The 20,682-nt window shown below is 35.3% G+C and overlaps 1 protein-coding gene across 5 annotated transcripts in view; it reads left to right on the plus strand.

Moving 5' to 3' along the window:
- Positions 1-20,682, plus strand: part of ARHGEF12 (Rho guanine nucleotide exchange factor 12) — a 150,372-nt gene that overhangs the window by 18,725 nt on the left and 110,965 nt on the right. The gene's annotated exons all lie outside the window — the stretch shown is intronic.

Here is a 20,682-nt window from a genome sequence, read left to right on the forward strand (position 1 = left end):
GTCATAACTTGAGATTTGAAATGCTTTTTTTCCCAAGGCTTATATAACGATTGTGTTGGTGGTGGTGGTTTAGTTGCTAAGTTGCGTCTGATTCTTAAGACCCCGTGGACTATAGCCCACCAGGCTCCTCTGTCGTGAGACTTCCCAGGCAGGAATACTGGAGTGAGTTGCCATTGCCTCCTCCAGTAATGATCATGTTACTGGTATACTAATAGTTAGTGTTTCTATTTCCAAGAGTGCTTTACTTCCATTTAAAAAATTTTTAAATTAAATAGCAGTTTGTATATTTTATCTACTCTTGCTTTCTGTTTTTGTCAAATAATTGCTGTTGTTTAGTCATTAAGTCCTGTCCAACTCCTTGCAACCCCATGTACTATATAGCCTAGCAGGCTCCTCTGTCCATGAGATTTCCCAGACAAGAAATCTCATTTCCTTCTCCAGGGGATCTTCTCCACCCAGGGATTGAACCTGTGTCTCCTGCATTGGCAGGTGGATTCTTTACCACCGAGCCACCTGTGAAGCCCTGTCAAATGATACTGGCTTTTAAATTTATAGCAGTGAAATAAAGTTTTCTTTTTAAATGAAAATCATATTACTTAAAGAAAAATATAATAATACTGAATTCAGGAGTTCTGTGACTATGGCAGGTCCTTAAGGCAGAGTTTAAGTACGGGAAACAGTAACCCCCAGGTTAAAGGCAAGTTCCTCAACGTTCATTTAAGACCACTCACTGCTTGGCCTTTGTCTGACTTCTCCATCCTCATGTCTTTGCACTCTCTGTTGCCACAGATGTCATGTTGATCAGCATCAAGACTGCCTCTTCTCAAGGACTAAGCCCAGACCGGGCCCAGAAGGTAGTTAGAAGAGAGGGAATTTGATAGCTCTGAGGGCTGTGCTTTGGAAGAAGGAATCATGGAATTAATTTTTGCAGCTTTACTGAACTTGTCTAACTCACTTTTGTGTTCCCAGTGCCTGCAAGATAGTGAAATAAATATTTTAATTGATAAATAAATGAACAGATAAACCCAAATAAGAATTATAGTGTTATAGCATAAGGCATAATCTTGGATTCTGAGCAGAAACCTTCTGAGACTGTGCCTTGCTGTGTTGGGTACTTCATCTTTATTTAAAAAATTTTTCTTTTCCCTTTTTAAATTGTAATTTAAAAGAATACTGAATGCTAGGGAGGATTGTGATAAGGCAGTGTTTTTTGTACTCTTCAGTTGAGGCTATAAATTGGTTTAAACTTTATAGAAAATAATTTTACAGTATAACTCAAAAGCCTAAGAAATATTTAAACCTTTTGATCTGGTAGTGCCAGTTTTGGCATATATCTCAAGACATAAAGAAAGTAAAAATTTAGTTATCAGTTTTTATACAAAGATGTCAACCACACCATTATTTGTAGTAGGGGCAGAGAGGAACCAGTCTAAGTTTGGTGCCTCTGATGAGTGATGGCAAGGAGCTCCCAGGAGACTGGTGTTAATAAATCACCTTAGGACATTTGTAAAGATTTATGTAAGCACTAAAGACATTTTCAGGTAAAACTTAATAGAGTGTCCATGGTGTGTGAAAAATAGGAGATAAAACTGTAAATATAATGCCAGTTATTTTTTTTTTAAACGTGCTTAAAAAAAAAAACTTCAAGGTCATGTGCTAATTTTTTAAACGTTTCTGAGTTGTGAGATTGTGCATGGTGGTTTTACTTTTTACCTGTATTTTCCTGGCTTTCAGCCGTGAATGTATATTGCTTTTGTAATGAGAGATACTTTGTTTTTAAGTGAAAACTTTACTTAGTTTCATTTACTTGATTGATTTTTATTTCAGTGAAAAACTTTGGTAGTAATTTGATAGACAATCAGAGGTAATTCTTGAGACCAGGAGTGCAGGTGGGAGGCTATAATGGAAGATAAGAGAAGTTCCTGCCCCAGGGGCGGGGTGATGGAACTGAAGAGGACAGTAGTGACAGTGAATGAGATAGAGGAACAAAGAAAAATGAGTCCAGGATGACTCCCAAATTGCTGGATGTTTAAATGAATTGCAAGTTTGGCTCTTTAAAAAAAAAGGTATTCTTATTTAGGGAATATTTAAATTTAATGAGGTTATTAACAGCTTCAGTTTCCTTTCTCCATATGCTTCAATTCTTTAGATTTTATATGTTGTTGAAGATCTTATTTCTGACTTGTTACAGTTAAGAACAAATAGATGACATGACTATGAAGATAATGTGTTTCTGACATCTGTCACCCGGTAGATTGCCGGTTAGTGAACCTGGTTATCTTGAGAAGTATTAGCTGACTTGCTCACCAGTTTATGTTCACCACTCTGGGAGTTATAATCTTAGTGGAAAATGGCATCTTCTAAGTAGAGAAGGATAATTTTTAGGTAAAATTGTAGATGGAAATTGCATGTACCTTGGGTAGCACCCCCAACAGGAAAAAAAAAAAAAACACGCAGGAAAAAAAATCCTGCCAACTATTTCTCCATTGTAAGACTCTGGAGAAAGGTCAGTTAAAAGCATGGGAGCACAAACATTACCGTGCGTCCATATGTGACGTAGATAACCAATGGGAGTTTGCTGCGTGACTCAGGGAACTCAGACCAGGGCTTGTGTCAGCCTCCAGGCCTGGGAGGCGGAGGGAGGTTAAAGACGGGGAGCGCAGGTCCGCCTGTGGCTGACTCCTGTTGGTGTATGGCAGAGGCCAGCCCAATATTGTGGAGCAGTTTTCCTTCAATTAAAAATAACTAAGTTTGGAGGGAAAAAAAAACCAACATGATACCAAAGGTAGCTTTTTTTGGTGAACTGAAGTTAAATTTAAATGTATTCAATTGGGGGGTCTTACATTAAAATGAAAAAAAATTTTTTATGATGCCCTGGGTGATAATACAGTGAGTGCTCTGTTCTTGCATTTCAAATATAAGGTTCCTTATTTTTCCACAAAAGTATTGGCTGATCTCTTTCTTTTTTCTGGTTGTGAGCAGCAGGTAAATTAATGTGTGTGACCACAGTGTGACCCCAACCTCCTGACTCCAGTTTCCTAATTCTGAACTTACCCATCTTTCCTTCTTCAAGGTCACTTGATATTGTGTATGTTATAGATGAATAGAAATAAGTCAGAAAGAAAAAATTTTTTGTCTAGACAACCCTGTGGCAAAGGAGAGTTGGAACGCTTAATTGCTGTCCAGCAGTTTTACTGGATCTGATTCTTTTGGTGATTACACAAATAGAGATCACACAGTATGGGAAGGAAAAAGTAGGTGACTGATCTCTAATTCTGCCACTCACATCTCAGAACTGTTGTGACACGTGAATAATTTGGAAACGTTTCCTGTACTTTTGGTGAAAAACACGTTAATGGGATTTCTCCCAAGGGTTATAGAACAGCACGCACACACAAAATCATTAATTTCTGTTAGTTAGATGCTTCTAATAACTTTTTTAAATCTTGGAGTTTTTAAAATTTGGAGTTTTTAAATTAATAAGGTTTTTAATTTAAAAAGTTGGAGTACCTTTTTAATGATAAGACCCAAAGATTTCTTTGGGAATAGAGAAGAAAACTTATACAGAATTTGAGGTAGTGTTCTTATATTTGAATAGCATTTAAAAATTTTTTAGATTTTTTTGGTCACGCCATGTGGCTTGTAGGATCTTAGTTCCCCAACAAGGAATTGAACCCATGATCCCTGAAGTGGAAGCTGGGAGTCCTAACCACTGGACCACAAGGGAATTCCCCTTGAATAGCATTTTTTTTTTTTTAATTAAAGGGAATCAGCTTTTGTTTATTAGTTGGGCTATACACTTACACCATTTAATCCTCACAACATTCCTGTAAAGCTAGTACTTAGTTTAATCATTTGTGAGGAAATTGAGGGTCAGTGAAGTTTAGTAAGCTTCTCAGGGTCACACAAAGCATGGAGTAGTTGTGCCAGGTTTTGACTTCATTCTGAATAATCCCCAAACCCATGTTTTTTCATGTATTTCCCCCTTTTGAATATTTTAAATAAACTTACTTAGATATTTTAAATAAATATCATCTCCTCCTTAAGTTATTTTTATTTGCCAACATGTGTGATACAGATCATTGTTCCTTAGCTGCTGAAAAAGCAGAATTGTTTTATCCTTGGTGTCTAGCTATCTTCATGATAGCAGCATGATCTTATATAGTGACTGTTGTAGTGTACACACAAACCTTTTGTTTTTAATTAAAAACTGATAATAGATTTCAGAGATAAAGGAGAACTAATTCAGAATGAGTGCTTACTGATAAGTTTGAGAGTTGTAAGTCTGTAAACTGGTGGTAAAAGCTATTTAAGCATTACAGTTATCATCTTATAGAGATTAATTGGAATTACTCAGTTTTAACAAAAGCATTGCTCTGGAGATAATAAGAGAATGTTTTATTCTTTAAACAAATTCTAAATTTAAAAAATTTTTAAAAAAGCTGTGGTTTCTCTGTTAATAAGTAGAAGTCTCAATTAGCCATAACATCTAATTTTAAACATTTTCTTTTCCCTTCATTGTAAAATACTGCAAGCATAAGACAAAGCAAAGAAGATAATATAGTGAACATTCAGGTACCTACTATGTAGCATCATCATTTTGGGAGGAAGAGGAAGAAATAAAAAATCACATAAAGTTAAAACTCTCCTGCATACTTTTCCCTGATTTGCTCTTTCTCGCCACTAACACTCTGATATATTTAGTGTTTATTGCTCTCATGCATGTTTTTATACTATTGCTACATATTTCCTCAAACATTACAGGGAGTTTTCAGGGAGGCAGATTTTTTAACTTCATAAAAAATTGAATTCATGTTGTATATATTTTGCAGCTGTGTTTTTTTTTTTTTATGAAGTCCAATTTAATTTTTTCTTGTGTTGCGTATACTTCTGGTGTTATATCTAAGAAGGCTTTGCCTAACCCAAATACCAAAAATTTATTCATACTTAATTTCTTTAATGATATTTTCACTATTTTAAAATTATTTTTTAGTGTTTTTTCCTTAACTTTTTAACTGAAGGATAATTGCTTCACAGAATTTTATGGTTTTCTGTCATACATCAATAAGAATCAGCCACAGGGGACAGCCATGTCTCCTCCCTCCCATCTCCCTCCCCATCCCACCCTCAGCCTGTCACAGAGCTCCTGTTTGAGTTGCCTGAGTCATGCAGCAAATTCCCATTGGCTATCTACTTTACATATGGTATTGTAAATTTCTATGCAACTGGTTTTTAATAACATATGAATATAGTATGAGGTAAAGAGTGAGTTTTATTTTCCTTGGAGATTGCCTGCAATCTTGCCATTTGTTGTACAGTTTATTTTTTCACCATTGATTTGCGTGCCATCCTTGCTGTGTATTATGTTTCCATCTTTTGTGAGTTTTGCTTCTGATCTTTATGTTCTGTTTTGTCAGTTTAACTTTTTCTGTGCCAATACCAAACTGTTAAAATTAAGTTGTATAAGCAGAGTAAGTCTCCTTACTCAGTTTTTCTTTTCCAGAATTTTCTTTTTTTTGGTCTTTATTTTATTTTTAAAAATTATTTATTTATTTTACTTTACAACATTGTATTGGTTTTGCCATACATTGACTTGAATCTGCCATTTCATTGCTAGTCTCATCCTTTTCTTTTCTGTATGAATTTTGGGGTCAGCTTATTAGATTCTATAAAAGCCCTATTGGGTTTTTTATTGTACTTGCATTGAAGGTTTTATTAGTTCGGGGAAAATGGACAGCCTTGTGATACTGTCTTATGCATGAGCATGGTGTTTCTTTAGAAATTTCAGGCTTTCTGTTCCTCAATAATAGTAATTTTATCCATAGAAATCTTAAAGCATTTTCTGTTAATTTTATTTCTATATACTTCATGATTTTCACTGCTGTTTTGAATGTTGATCTCTCCTTCCTTCCTCTCTCCTTCCCTTTCCTTCCTTCCTTCCTCTCTCCTCCATTTCTATCTCCGTATCTCTGTAGTAGCCTCCCTACTGTATCATTTAATATTTTAATTTTACGTTGTCTTGGCCAAAAGTTCTGTTAACGGTAGTGCAGTATAGAGGAAAGCATATGGAGGTCAGAATTGCTAGAAATGAATCCTAGCCTTGTACCTCGAGGATAATATGATAATTAAGTCAACTTTTTTGGTTTGTTTTTTGAGACTAACTCTCCTAATCTACGGAGAAGGCAGTGTCACCCCACTCCAGTACTCTTGCCTGGAAAATCCCATGGACAGAGGAGCCTGGTAGGCTGCAGTCCCTGGGGTTGCTAAGAGTCAGACACAGCTGAGCGACTTCACTTTCACTTTTTACTTTCATGCATTGGAGAAGGAAATGGCAACCCACTCCAGTGTTCTTGCCTGGCAAATCCCAGAGACGGGGGAGCCTGGTGGGCTGCCATCTATAGGGTCGCACAGAATCGGACAGGACTGAAGCGACTTAGCAGGAGCAGCTCCTAATCTACATAGGGAGAATAATGCTTTCATATTATGTATATCACAGGATCAAATTAGATTTGAATTTTTCTAATTAAAAAAATGCACAAAATTGTTATTTTGAGGTAGAGGGAGATATTTATTAGAATCAATAATATTAAAGAAGAACGTTTGAATACATATGCTGTGCTTAGTTGCTCAGTCGTGTCTGACCCTTTGCGACCCCATCGACTGTAGCCCGCCAGGCTCCTCTGTCCATGGGGATTCTCCAGGCAAGAATATGGAGTGGGTTGCCATGCCCTCCTCATACATATACTTATATTGACTTAAAAATTATTTATAATGTTTATACCCCACTTGCCCAAAAGGATGTGAAGTGATTTGTAGTAAAGAACACACACACATATACATACATCCCAACTGAATACATTAAAATAGAAATTTAAAATCAAGTTATCACAATGAAGTAAATGCAAATATGATAATTATGGTTGATACAACCATTGTGATTAATGCTGTATGCTTTTGGGATACTGTGGGGAAAAGATAAATATGATTTGACTGTTAGTGGGTGTATTTCCTCTTTTGTAACAAAGAAGGCAGATTTTTATTATTTGCCATTAAATTCATAAAAAATATTAGTCACATGGGTTTTGTGACAGTACTGCTTCTCCTATAAGTTAAAAGCAATTTTTAAAATGTCTTCTTTAGTCGCCTTAAATAAAAAAATTAGGAGATCACGTAAAGCTTAATTCACCGAAACTGATTCTTTGAGTTGACTAAGCTACTGTCACTTAGAGATTTTGTAATCTAATTTATAAGGCACTAACTTGGATTATAAACTAGAGAAGTGGTTCTCTGTATAAACATTTTTAAGCGTTTCCTTCATACTTTTGAACATTGGAAATTTTGGTAACACCCTTAAAGCCATTAAAATTTTCAAGAGAACACTAGATAATTAATGGTAACTACAAGGTAACCCCTACTACAGTAAAAAAATACCTTGTAAATTTCAAAAGAATCCACAGCTGTCTCATTATTTAGTCACCATTAACACTGCAATCTAGGTTTCAGTAGAACTACTTATTGTTCTAATAATGTTTTCTATGCTCATGAAGCAAAGTTCTTATATGTTCTAACTGATACACTGTCTTTAACATTGACTTGATATTATTTAATGCCCCTGAATTACAGTTATTTGTACTTTACTGCACTCCGTGTTATGTGTTGGGCTAGTACAGAGTTCTTTCTAGCAAACCTTTCTCCCAGTGAGTTATTAATCAGTTTGCTTTGCAGGATTGGATCTGCTCTGAAACATACCTTGATCTTCTCTAGGCAAGTGCCATGGAGTTAACTCCTAGTATTTGAAAGACTTATTTATAGAAAATTGAAGTTTGTTTTTTAGGGATAAGACAGGTGCTCATTTTTCTGGGTTTTTCCTATACAGTGTTTTCCAACTTTTTGTAATAAAAGAAGTAAGCAGGATTTGCAGTCAGGTGTGATTTCAAATTCTGTCTACCATTTGAGTGACCTTGAGAAAATTACTTGGCCTCCCTAACTTAGCTTTTGTTTCTTTATATGTGGTATCTACCATAATATCTAATACTTTAAGGGATTTTTGAACAATAAGTTTTTTCAAAATTTTTAACTGTAGTCTGATAATTTGTTGTTTAAGGCCAATTTAGCTGATATACCTACTTGTAGAATTAAAAACAAATGCAGACACACAAAAAAAGCTATCCAGGATAAGTCTACTCTCAAACGTAGTTTTAGAAGTAGATTTTTTAAAAAGTATATGTAAAATACATGCTTGCATAATTTTACTATGTAAAATTTAAGGCATACATTAAAATTAGAATAGCACAGCGAACCTTCATATACATGCTACCAGCTTCAATTAAGAAAGTATAATAAAGTAACAAGTTCCCTCCCTTCTCTCTTGCTTAATCTGATTTACCAAGGTAGCCACCAAGAAGTTTCCTCACACAATGAAATTATTTTATAACTTGAAATTTTAATTTAGAAATATACTTAAAATATGTTTTATTACCATGTGATTGCCTGTGTCTGTAGCTGTACTATATTCTGTTGCATAGCTGTCTAATAATTTACTTAACTAGTAGAATGATGGTGTGTGGTATGATGTTAGATGACTTTTTTCCTTTGTTTTTTTTCCCCATCCTTTTCTGTGAACAACTAGTTTTTGATAATGATGGAAAAAAACTTATTTTGAAAGCAAAATTAAAATATGAGAAGTGTGTTTTGCTGGCTACCCATAGTTAAATGTCTCCCCTTTGTTGTGCTTCGTTTAAATACAATCTGGTGACTCCCGTTAATCAGCCCGTTTCTGCACAGTGCCTCCTGTGTCCTCCTGTGGTCATTTCAGAGTGCACCCATTGTTCAGTGCTTCTAGATAGGCTTTCTCTCATAAACACGAATTGCATAGTTAAAGCTTTTTTTCTTTTTCCATGGCTCTGTAAGGGTTCAAGTTAGGCATTGCTTGGATGTATTATTTTCTGGAGGAGGAGAAACATTCACTCCTTTTGATTTAATTACCTTTTAAGAGTAGGGAGGTACTTCTGGAGATTAAGTTGGATTATTGTTATAGCTGAGTGTGTGTATGAAAATTATGATAGTTGATAAAAACAGCTTCACTGAGCTATTGAACATCTCTAGCTGATTTTTCTGCTCAGCTCCGCCCAGAAGTTTACAAAGCTAAAAATCAGTTTCTTCAATTCTTTCTTTTTTATTAGAATTGAAGTTGATTTATAGTTGGTTTACAGTGTTATATTAGTTTCTGGTGTACAGAAAAGTGATTCAGTTTTATACACACACACACACACACGTGTGTGTGTATATATTCTTTTTCATGTTCTTTTCCATTATGGCTTATAGGATATTGAATATACTTTCTTGTGCTTTACAGTAAGACCTTGTTGTTTATTATATATTTAAGTTTGTATCTGCTAATCCTAAACTCCTCTGATTTATCCCTCTCTCATCCCCTTTCCCCATTGGTAACTATGTTTGTTTTCTATGTCTATGAGTCTGTTTCTGTAGGTAAGTTCATTTGTATCACATTTTAAATTCCACATATAAGTGATACCATATAGTTTATATCTTTCTCTGTCCAGTTTCACTTAGTATGGTAATTTCTACAACTATCCATGTTGTTGCAAATGGCATTATTTCATTCTTTTTTATGGCTAAGTATTATTCTGTTGTGTGTGTATATATACCGCGTATTCTTTATCCATTATCTGTTGACAGACTTTTATTTCAGGTGGTCTCCACGTCTCGGCTGTTGTGAGTAGTGCTGCTGTGAACATAAGGGTGCATGTGTCTTTCTGAATTATACTTTTCTTCAAATATATGCCCAGGAGTGGGATTCCTGGGGCATATGGAAACTCCACTTTTTTTTTTTTTTTTTTTTAAGAACCTCCATACTGTTTTCCATAGTGACTACACCAATTTATATTCTTACCAACAGTGTAGGAGGGTTTCCTTTTCTCTACACCCTCTCCAGCATTTGTTATTTGTAGATGTTTTAATGATGGTCATTCTGACTGGTGGGCTTCCCTGTTGGTTCAGTGGTAAAGAATCCACCTCCCAGGGCAGGAGCTGAGTTCAATCCCTGGGTTGGGAAGATCCCCTCGAGAAGGAAATAGCAACGCACTCCAGTATTCTTGCCTGGGAAATCCTATGAACACAGGAGCCTGGCAGGCTATAATCCATGGGGTGCAAAAGAATCAGATATGACTCAGTAACTAAACAACGCAACAACAATTCTGCCTCATGTGAGGTGGCACCTCATTGTAGTTTTGATTTACATTTCTCTAATAATTAGCAGTGTTTAAGTATCTTTTCATGTGCCTGTTGACCATCTGGATGTCTTCTTTGAAGAAATGTCTTTTCAGTCTTCTGCACATTTTTTGATTGTTTTGTTGTTGTTGTTATTGAGTTGTATGAGCTGTTTATATATTTTGGAAACTAATTCCTTGTTGGTTGTATCATTTGCAGATATTTTCTTCCAGGCCATAGGTTGTCTTTTCACTTTGTTATGGGTTCCTTTGCTATACAAAAACTTGTAAGTTTGATTAGGTCCCATTTGTTTGTTTTTGCTTATATTTCTATTGCCTTGTGAAACTGACCTAAATCTGTTGTATTTATTTAAATCTCTATTTTATTTATTTCCTTTCTGATCTTTAGTATTCCTTCCTTCTGCTGACTTTAGGTTTTGTTTTGTTCTTCTTTTTCTGATTCTTTTAGGGGATAGGTTAGATTGATTGAGCTTTTTTCTTATTTTTTGAGGAAGGCCTGTATTATTACTATGAACTTCCCTCTAGGAATTGCTTTTGGTGCATCCCATAGATTTTGTATAGTTGTATTTTCATTGTCATTTGTCTCAGTATTTTTAAATTTCCTCTTTGATTTCATTGTTGACCTTTTGATTTTTTTAGTAGCATATTGTTTAGTCTTCATGTAGTCTTTTTCTTTTCCCCTTGTTTCTCTTTCTGTTGTTGATTTCTAGTTTCATGCTGTTGTCATCAGAAAAAAAATGTTTGAAATAATTTCTATCCTCTTAAATTTGTTGAGGCTTATTTTGTGTCCTATTATGTGGGCAATCCTAGAGAATGTTCCGTGTGTACTTGAAAGGAATGTATATTCTACTTTTTTTCCTTTGATGTAATGCCCTGAAAATAGCAAGTAAGTCTAACTATTGTATTGTTTAGTATCTCTGTTGCTTTATTGACTTTCTGTCTAGAAGGAAGATCTATCTATTGATGTGAATGAGGTGGTAAAATTTCTTACTATAGTATTCATATCAGTTTCTCCCTTTATGTCTATTAGTACTTGTTTTATGTGTTTAGGTCCTCCTAAATAGATATGTGTTTATTGCCATTTTAAACCTTGTTTTCCAGTTGATTTTGCATTTATTCTTTGTTCCTTTCTTTTTTGTTTTTCCTTTTGTGGTTTGATGATTTTCTTTTGTACTATGCTTTTGTTCTTTTCGATTTTTTTAATCTATTGTGTGTTATTGATTTATGGTTACCCTGTTTTTGAATTAAGTTTCTTAATTCAGTAGTGTAACATTACAACATTGCAGAAATTATCTTTAGATATGCAGAATTAACCTTGTGAATTTTGTTATAACAATCTCAGTCCTCATAGTTACAGACTTAGAAAAAAATTTTTTTAAGCAAATTTCTCTTTGGATAGTGAAGAATTTCTGTGACGGTTTTAGCAAAGAATATGTTTTGATGAATAACTGATTACATTGAATTATGTAGATTAACAATTTAAATTACCAACATAGCTCTAATAAGTTAAATCTATGATGCTGAATATGTCAGACTTTGAAGTTTCAAAAATGTTGAAATTCACCCTCAATTTTGAGGAGCACACTAAACCCAACTATATCTTTTTCTGACTTGTAAAAGAAATGAAACGCATTGGTATTTCACTCTAGTTTGCAAATGAGGATTAAAAACGAGAAGTTAAATGACTAAGAGAGAAGACTTAATTTAAACTCAAATACGCATGCTCAGAATGACTCTCCATTTCTGCCCTTCTTCCTTCCATAGTTAGTTAGCCACTATATTTCTCAGATTTTAAGCAAAATTAGTCTTCTCATCATGGAAACTGTTAACATTCATTAACAAGTAGTTTTACTTTGAAATCTGATCAGCAAACACTGAAGAGTGAGTTGTTGCTATACTCCATGGGAGTCTCGAGGTTGACGTCAAAACACCAGTACAGCTGTATAAGCAGTGGGGAGAGTATTTTTAACATCCTTATTAGATCATCTTTTGACCTTTCTTTTTATTCTTTCTCTTCTTCCATTAAATAGTTTTTAGAAAGAGGCTTTATAATGTTATTTTCTACCAAAGCTGTAGTGATGTTCTTTATTAGCACCTGTACCATCCTTCTCTTGATTCCCTTCCACTTTTATCTTTTCCTTCTTTTCATGTAGTGTTCTAAGTTCTTCTGATGAAATGGACATTTTTATTTAGTAATAGAGAAATGGTGAAGGGAGAGTTTTTTTTCAGAGTATTTTTTAGAACAGGGTTAGATTTATAGAAAAATTGAAAGCTAGTACAGAGAAGACTATATACCTCATACTTGACCTCAGATTCCCGTTTTATTAACACATTACATTAGACACATTACGTTAGCATTAGCATTGTACATTTGTTAAAATTAATCAGTTTTAATACATTGCTTGTGCTCAGTAGCATCTGACTTTTTTCCGCCCTCTGAACCACAGCCCCCAGGCTTGTCTGTCCATCGGATTTTTCAGGCAAGAATACTGGAGTGGGTTGCCCTTTCCTCTTCCAGGGAATCTTCCTGACCCAGGGCTTGAACCCACATCTCCAGTCCTGCATTGCAGGCAGTTTCTTTACCTGCTGAGCCATTTAATATATTGTAGTGTTAGTCACTCAGCCATGTTGGACTCTTTGCAACTACATGGACTGTAGCCTGTCAAGCTCCTCTGTCCATGGGATTTCCCAAGCTAGAATACTGGAGTGGGTTGCCATTTCCTTCTCCAGGGGATCTTCCCAACCCAGAGATTGAACCCGGGTCTCCTGCGTTGCAGGCAGATTTTTTACTGCCTGATCCACCTGGGAAGCCACATTTAATACATTATTATTACCTAAAGTTGAAAGTTTATTTTGATTGCCTTAGCTTTTAACATGTTCCCCCTTTTTTGATCCAGGATCACACCCAAGATACCATATTGCATTTAGTTTTCCTGTCTCCTTGGGCTCCTCTTGACTGTGACAGTTTCTAAGATTGTGACAGTTTCTTAGCCTTGCCTTGTTTTTGATGATCTTGATAGTTTTGAGGAATACTGGTCAAGTATTTTGTAATATGCCCCTACATAGGAATTTGTCTGTTGTTTTTGACACAGACTGTAGTTATAGGTTGTTGCGAGAAGGGATCACAGAGATATAGTGCCATTTTCAACATATCATATCAAGGGTATATACCATCAACATAATTTATGACTGTTGACAATGACCTTGATCACCAGGCTGAAGTAGTGTGTCAGGTTTCTCCATTATAGAGTGTTGGAGTGTTCTAGTAAGAATATCCTATTTAGGGGAATTGCTCTGGTAATTACTTGGGCTTTAGGTATTAGAGTAAGTCATTATATTGATACAATGCTCATTGAAATGTTAAATATTTTTACAAATATGTTCTGAGTTCAAAAATTAAATGCTTTGAATGTTCAATCTTTCAAGTTTTATTTTTTAAAATAAAAGATTTTTCTATGACATTCTTAAGATTTATGTTTAAAGTAACAATTAAGGTTTTAATATTTCATGTAGGAATTTAGAGAAGTAATCAGCTATTTAAATTCTGGACTTTTTCTCCTTATAAGAAATGAAATTACTTTGAAATGCAATTTAAACATAATAAAGTTCACTCATTTTAAGCGTGTATTTAGATGAGCTTTGACAGGTGTGTATAATTTTTAACACTGTTACTAAGATACTGAACATTTCTGTCACCGTCAAAAGTTCTCTCTTGGATTTTTTCATTTATTCCTCTGAAACTTGATCTGCTTTCTGTCTCAAGAGTTTTGTCTTTACTAGAATTTCGTGTAAATGAAGTCAAACAATATATAACCTTTTTGTGTCTGTCTTCTGTAATTTTTTTTTTATTCATTCAAGTTGTTAAATATAGTAGTAGTTTGCTTCTTTTTCATGCTTATAGTATTCCATGTGTGAATACTTTTTTTATCCATGTACTTGCTGATGGACATTTGGATCATTCCCGGTTCTGGCTATTTCAGATAATTCTTAACCTTTGCATATGAGTTTTTATGTGGTACACATTTTCATTTCTTTGTGGTGAAATCCCTGAATTAGGATTACTAAGTTGTTTGATAAGTGTATGTTTAACTTTACAAGAAACTGACAAACTCTTTTCCAGACTGACTGGCATTTCACATTCTTATGAGCAAGGTAGGAGAGTTTCACATCTTCCATATTCTTATCAATATTTGGTATTGTCAGTGTTTTTGGTCATTTTTGTAGGTGTGAATGGCCATTTCATTGTATTTTTAATTTATATTTCTCTTAAGATTAATGATGTTGAGGACTTTACATGTGCTTTTTGCCATGTTTTCTTTTGTGATATGTATCTGTTCAAAATCTTTAAAAAGTTGCTTATCTTGTTATTGAGATATGAGATACGAGCCTGTTACCAAGTATGTTTTAGGTAAAATTTTGTCCTGGTTTGTGTCTTGTCATTTTATTTCCTTAACAGTGTCTTTCAAATAACAAAAGTTTTTAATTTTGATGAAATTCAGTTTATCAACTCTTTATGTTTTGCCTTGTGGTTCCTATCTGAAATATCTTGACTTAACCCAAGATCACAATAATTTTCTCCTGATTTTTTCTTGAAGTTTCGTAGTTTAACTCTTATGTTCAGGCTTATGATACTTAACAAGTAAACATTTGTATATGGTGTGAAGTAAGGATTGAAGAGTGTGTGTGTGTGTGTGTGTGTTGGCATATATTCCAGTGCTATTTGTAGAAAGGACTGTTCTCTCCTTATAGAACTGCCTTGGCATCTTTGTTAAAAACTTAAGCACCATCTTCGTCGGGTCTGTTTATACTCTCTGTTATATTCTTTTTGTCAATATGCCTATCCTTATGTCTTGATTGTTTTAACTTGATCTTAAATCTTGAAATAAGATAATATAAGTCTTCCAACTTTGTTGTCTTCCTAAAAATTTGTTTGGCTTTTCTAGGTCCTTTGTATTGTCATATGGAATTTAGAATCTGTAAAGCCAGTTTCTATTTTTAAAAAAGGTGCTGTGATTTGGGGTAAGAGTGCTGAACTTAGTTAAGATTGGGGAGAAACAGTATATTAACAGTACGAGTTTTCTGATTCATGAACATATTCTCACTCTCCATTTATTGAAGTCTTTAATTTCTCTCAAAAGATTCTACAGTTTTCAGTGTACAAGTTTTGCACATAGTTTAGCTTCATCTCTATATATTTCATGTATTTTGAGCTTAAGTGGTATTTAAAAGTTAATTTTTGATTTGTCACTAGTAATTATAAATAGAGTTGCTTTTAGTATCAATTCAGCTCAGTCACTCAGTCACGCCTGACTCTTTGTGACCCCATGGACTGCAGCGCGCCAGGCCTCCCTGTCCGTCACCAGCTCCCTGAGCTTACTCAGACTCATGTGCATTGGGTCAGTGATGCCTTCCAACCATCCATCCTCTGTCGTCCCCTTCTCCTGCCTTCAATCTTTCCCAGCATCAGGGTCTTTTCCCAAGAGTCAGTTGTTCGCATCAGGTGGCCAGAGTGTTGGAGTTTCAGCTTCAGCATCAGTCCTTCCAATGAATATTCAAGACTGATTTCCTGTAGGATAGACTGGTTGGATCTCCTTGCAGTCCAAGAGCCTTCTCCAGCACCACAGTTCAAATGCATCAATTCTTCAGTGCTCAGCTTTCTTTATAGTTCAACTCTCACATTCATACCTGACTACTGGAAAAACCATAGCTTTGACTAGACAGACCTTTTGTTGGCAAAATAATGTCTCTGCTTTTTAATATGCTACCTAGGTTGGTCATAACTTTTCTTCCAAGGTGTAAGTGTCTTTTAATTTTATGGCTGCACTTACCATCTGCAGTGATTTTGGAGCCCCCCAAAATAAAGTCTGTCACTGTTTTCACTGTTTCCCCATCTATTTGCCGTGAAGTGATGGGACCAGATGTCATGATCTTAGTTTTGTGAATGTTGAGTTTTAAGCCAACTTTTTCACTTTCCTCTTTCACTTCCATCAACAGGCTTTTTAGTGTTTTGATCTGTATACTATTTTCTTGCTGGACTTAGTTGTACTAGTTTTTAAAAATAAATTCCTTTAGAGTTTTATGTCAGTGGTCATCTTTCATTAAAGAAAATTGAACTTCTTTCTTTTCAGTCTGTGAGCCTTTTATATATTTATTTTTATTGTGTTACTGCTTTGACTAATCAGAGTAGATATTGTGAGAGTAGACATGTAGACATCCTTGCCATGTTTTTTTATCTTAGGGAGAAGGCATTCAGTCTATCAAGTATGAAATTGTGTGTTTGTTTTTTATAGATGTCCATTATCAGTTTAGGTATCTTAGTTTGCAAAAAATTTTTTATCATTGATGAGTATTGGATTTTGTAAAGTGTAGTTTCTATGTTTATTGAGATGATCACATGGTTATTTATTTATTTTTTACTCTGGTGAATTACACTGAATTTTGGATGTTGGGTGGACCTTGCATTCCTGCGATAAACCCCATTTCATCATTCTGTATTATTTGTATTTATGTATGGTTTGCTAATATTTTTTTAATTTATTTTTTAATTGAAGGATAATTGCTTTACAGAATTTTGTTGTTTTCTGTCAGACCTCAACATGAATCAGCCATAGGTATACATATCTCCCCTCCCTTTTGAACCTTCCTCCCATCTCCCTCTCCTTCCCACCCCTCTAGGTTGGTACAGAGCTCCTGTTTGAGTTTTCTGAGACATAACAACAAATTCCTGTTGGCTATCTATTTTACATATGGCAGTGTAAGTTTCCATGTTATTCTCTCCATACGTCTCACCTTCTCCTCCCCTCTCCCCTTCTCCTCCCCTCTCCCCATGTCCACAAGTCTGTTCTCTATGTCTTGTTTCTCCATGGTGCCCTGAAAGTAAATTCTTCAGTACCATTTTTCTAGTTTCTGTATATATGCATTAGTATATGATCTTTCTCATTCTGACTTACTTCAATCTGTATAATAGGCTCTAGGTTCATCCACCTGATTAGAACTGACTCAAATGTATTCCTTTTTATGGTGGAGTAATATTCCATTATGTATATGTACCATATACATATCCTTTATCCATTCATCTGTCAGTGAACATCTAGATTGCTTCCATGTTTTAGCTGTTGTTAATAGTACTGCAGTGAACAGTGGGATACATGTGTCCTTTTCAATTTTTGTTTCCTCAGGATATATGCTTGGAGTGGAATTGCTGGGTCATATGATGGTTTTATTCCTAGTTTTTTAAGGAATCTCCATACCGTCTTCCAAAGTGGCTGTATCAATTTACATTCCCACCAACAGTGCAAGAGTTCCCTTTTTTCCACACCCTCTCCAGCATTTATTGTTTGTAGACTTTTGGTGATGACCTTTCTGACTGATATGAGGTGATATCTCATTGTAGTTTTGATTTGCATTTCTCTAATAATGAGTGCTGTCGAGCATCTTTTCATGTGTTTGTTAGCCATTTGCTAATATTTTGGTGAAGATTATTACATCTGTGTTCATAAAGGATACTGATTTTTCACTTTCTTGTAATGTCATTGCCTTGTTTTGATGTCAGGGTAATGTTGGACTTAGAAAATGAATTGGGAATTATCTGTTTTCAGAAAGAGTGGGTGTAGGATTTTACCTCTTTATTTATGTGAGTGTGATAATTCACCAGTGAGGTCATCTAAGCCTAAAATATTCTTTGTGGGAATATTTTAAACCAACAGTTGAAGTCACTGCCTTAGAGTGCTTACTGTTCTGACTTCTAGCATCATAGACTAACTATTCAATAACCTCTTTATTTTGGAATAAATTTAGATTTAAGGAAAAGTTTTGGATAGTATAGAGAGTTCCCATATACCTCATACCTAGCTAGTTTTCCTCATTGTTAACATCTGTGATACATTTGCCAGAACAAAGAAACTGACGTTGATATTAACTAAACTAACTACAGACTTTATTTGGATCTCACCAGATTTTCCATTAATGGTCTCAGACTGTTCCAGGATACCACATTGCATTTAGTTTTCTTGTTTGCCCAGTCTCTTCTGGTTTGTGACAGTTCCTCAGGTTTGCCTTGTTTTCATGACCTTAACATCCTTGAGAAGTGCTGGCTGGGTATGTTTTAGAATACTTTTCAGCCTGGGTGTGCTGCTGCTGTGTCCCATTAGGGTTACGCATTTGTGAAAAGAATACCCAGAGGCCAAGTCCTCTTTTCACTTCATCTTATAAGGGTATGTGATGTCTACATGACATTCATATAGCATCACTGATGGGATTGATCTGGACCACTTGGCTAAGATAGTGTTTGCCAGGTTTCTCCACTCTATAAAGTTACTCTTTTCTCTTTCCATATACTATTTTGAAGCAAGTCACTTGTCTCAGTCCACACTTGAGAGAGAAGTATCTATAGCTTTGATTTGGAATTCTTCTGTAAGGAAAATTGACTTTAATCCAGTACCACAGGGTTCACTCTATTTTTCCTTACTGTCTGACAATGAGAAACCTGGCTCTGACCATCCATTATCCATTTACTTATTTGTTCAACTCCAGTTTACATGAAAAACTATTTCAGAACTGTTAGTCCATATACCCACAAGAAAGAAATGTTCCATTTAGAGTACAGTGTTTCCAGTCAAAACGTTGTTTTCCAAAGTTAGTTAGGTCAGCTCTTCCTGCCCCATCCTTTCGGTGCAGGTATGTCATAATTTGTAATGCAGTTAGACTCATTTGTCACAGTCCACATTTCATCTTGGAATCATCCAACGGTCTGATTGATGGTTTTTGTTGTTGCATGGTCAGCATTAAGTGAGGTTCATTCTTCCTAATGTGCAGTTCTGTGGGTTTTGACAGAAGAGTTGAGTCATGTATCCACCACCCTAGTATTACACAGAACAGATCCTGTACTCTTTAAGTGTTCCCTTGCGTGTCCCCTTTGTAGTCAGCCACTCTCCCCTCCCCTAATCCATAGTAACTGTTAATCTGTTTTTTGTCTTACCTATTTTTAATTTTTGCATTTTCCAGAGTTTCATGTGAATGGAATGGTATTAAAATCTTTAGATTTTTCGTCTAACTTCTTGAATAGTTCTTGGTTTCCTCCCTGTAGCTCAGACGGTAAAGAATCTGCCTGCAATGTGGGAGACCTTGGTTCGATCCCTGGGTTGGGAAGATCCCCTGGAGAAGGGAATGGCAACCCACTCCAGTATTCTTGCCTGGAGAATTCCATGGACAGAGGAGCCTGGTGGGCTACAGTCCCATGGGATTGCAGACAGTTGGACACAACTGAATGACTAATACTCTAATTCTTGAACATAGAACATTAAGATTTAGCCATAGTTTTGTGAATTAATAGTTCATTCTTTTAAAATTGTTAAACAGTATTCCATTGTATGGATGAATCATAGTTTATTTAATCTTTCCCCCATGAAGGTTATCCTGATTACTTCTACTTTTCAGCAATTATGAGTAAAGCTGCTATAAACATCCATGGACAGGTTTTTTAATGAACATAAATTTTCACATCATCTAGGTAAACACCTAAGAGTGTGATCTCTGGGTTATATGGTTGTATGGTAAATCATATCACTACTTCACTATTAAGTACTTAGAAACAATAAATTTAATAAATCTGTCGTTTAATATTGCCCACAGAGAGTATTAAGATCAGTCTCTAGAAAGTCTGTAAAATCTACTCATTTATCCAGCCTTTGGTTCTTCTTTATTTTTTAGAAGATTTGCCAAGGTGTGCTTTCTTAGAAGATGATTCTTTATAGATCACTAATTGTGGTTCTGAGGTTCTGTAAATTTGTCCATAAATTCACAGAACTCTGGTCTATAATTTATGTGAATGAACTGATTACTGGGTATTAACTTGTAATTAGATATATCCAAATGTTTTGCAGAATGTGTTTTATGAAACAAAGAGTATGTTTTTTATTCTTTACTAATGTATTGATCTCAGAAATTATGTTTGTATAAATTGTCAAATTGGGTTGCTATTTCAGAAAATGAAGTGAAAGTCGCTTAGTCGTGTCCAACTCTTTGCGACCCCATGGACTGTACAGTCCATGGAATTCTCCAGGCCAGAATACTGGAGTGGGTAGCCTTTCCCTTCTCCAGGGAATCTTCTCAACTCAGGGATCAGACTCAGGTCTCCTTCATTACAGGCAGATTCTTTACCAGCTGAGCCACAAGGGAAGCTCACAGAAAAGGAAATTAGAGGGTAATGAGTCGTCTTAGTGTGGCAATGTATTTGTTAGGGAGCAGTGTTGGGGAAAAATTAGTTGCAGCAAAATTACACAGGTTCTAGGGATTAGATTGAATGAGTGGGTCTCTTGTCCCTCCCTGCTTCTAGTGTAAGTGGCAGGGATGCTAGTTAATAGAGTGCCAGACATCACAGTGCCTGGGGCATATTTAGAGACCAGGGAAGGTTTACAATAATCAAACACAAATA

Source organism: Cervus elaphus, chromosome 1 (assembly GCF_910594005.1).
Source record: "Cervus elaphus chromosome 1, mCerEla1.1, whole genome shotgun sequence".
Classification (NCBI taxonomy): Eukaryota; Metazoa; Chordata; class Mammalia; order Artiodactyla; family Cervidae; genus Cervus; species Cervus elaphus.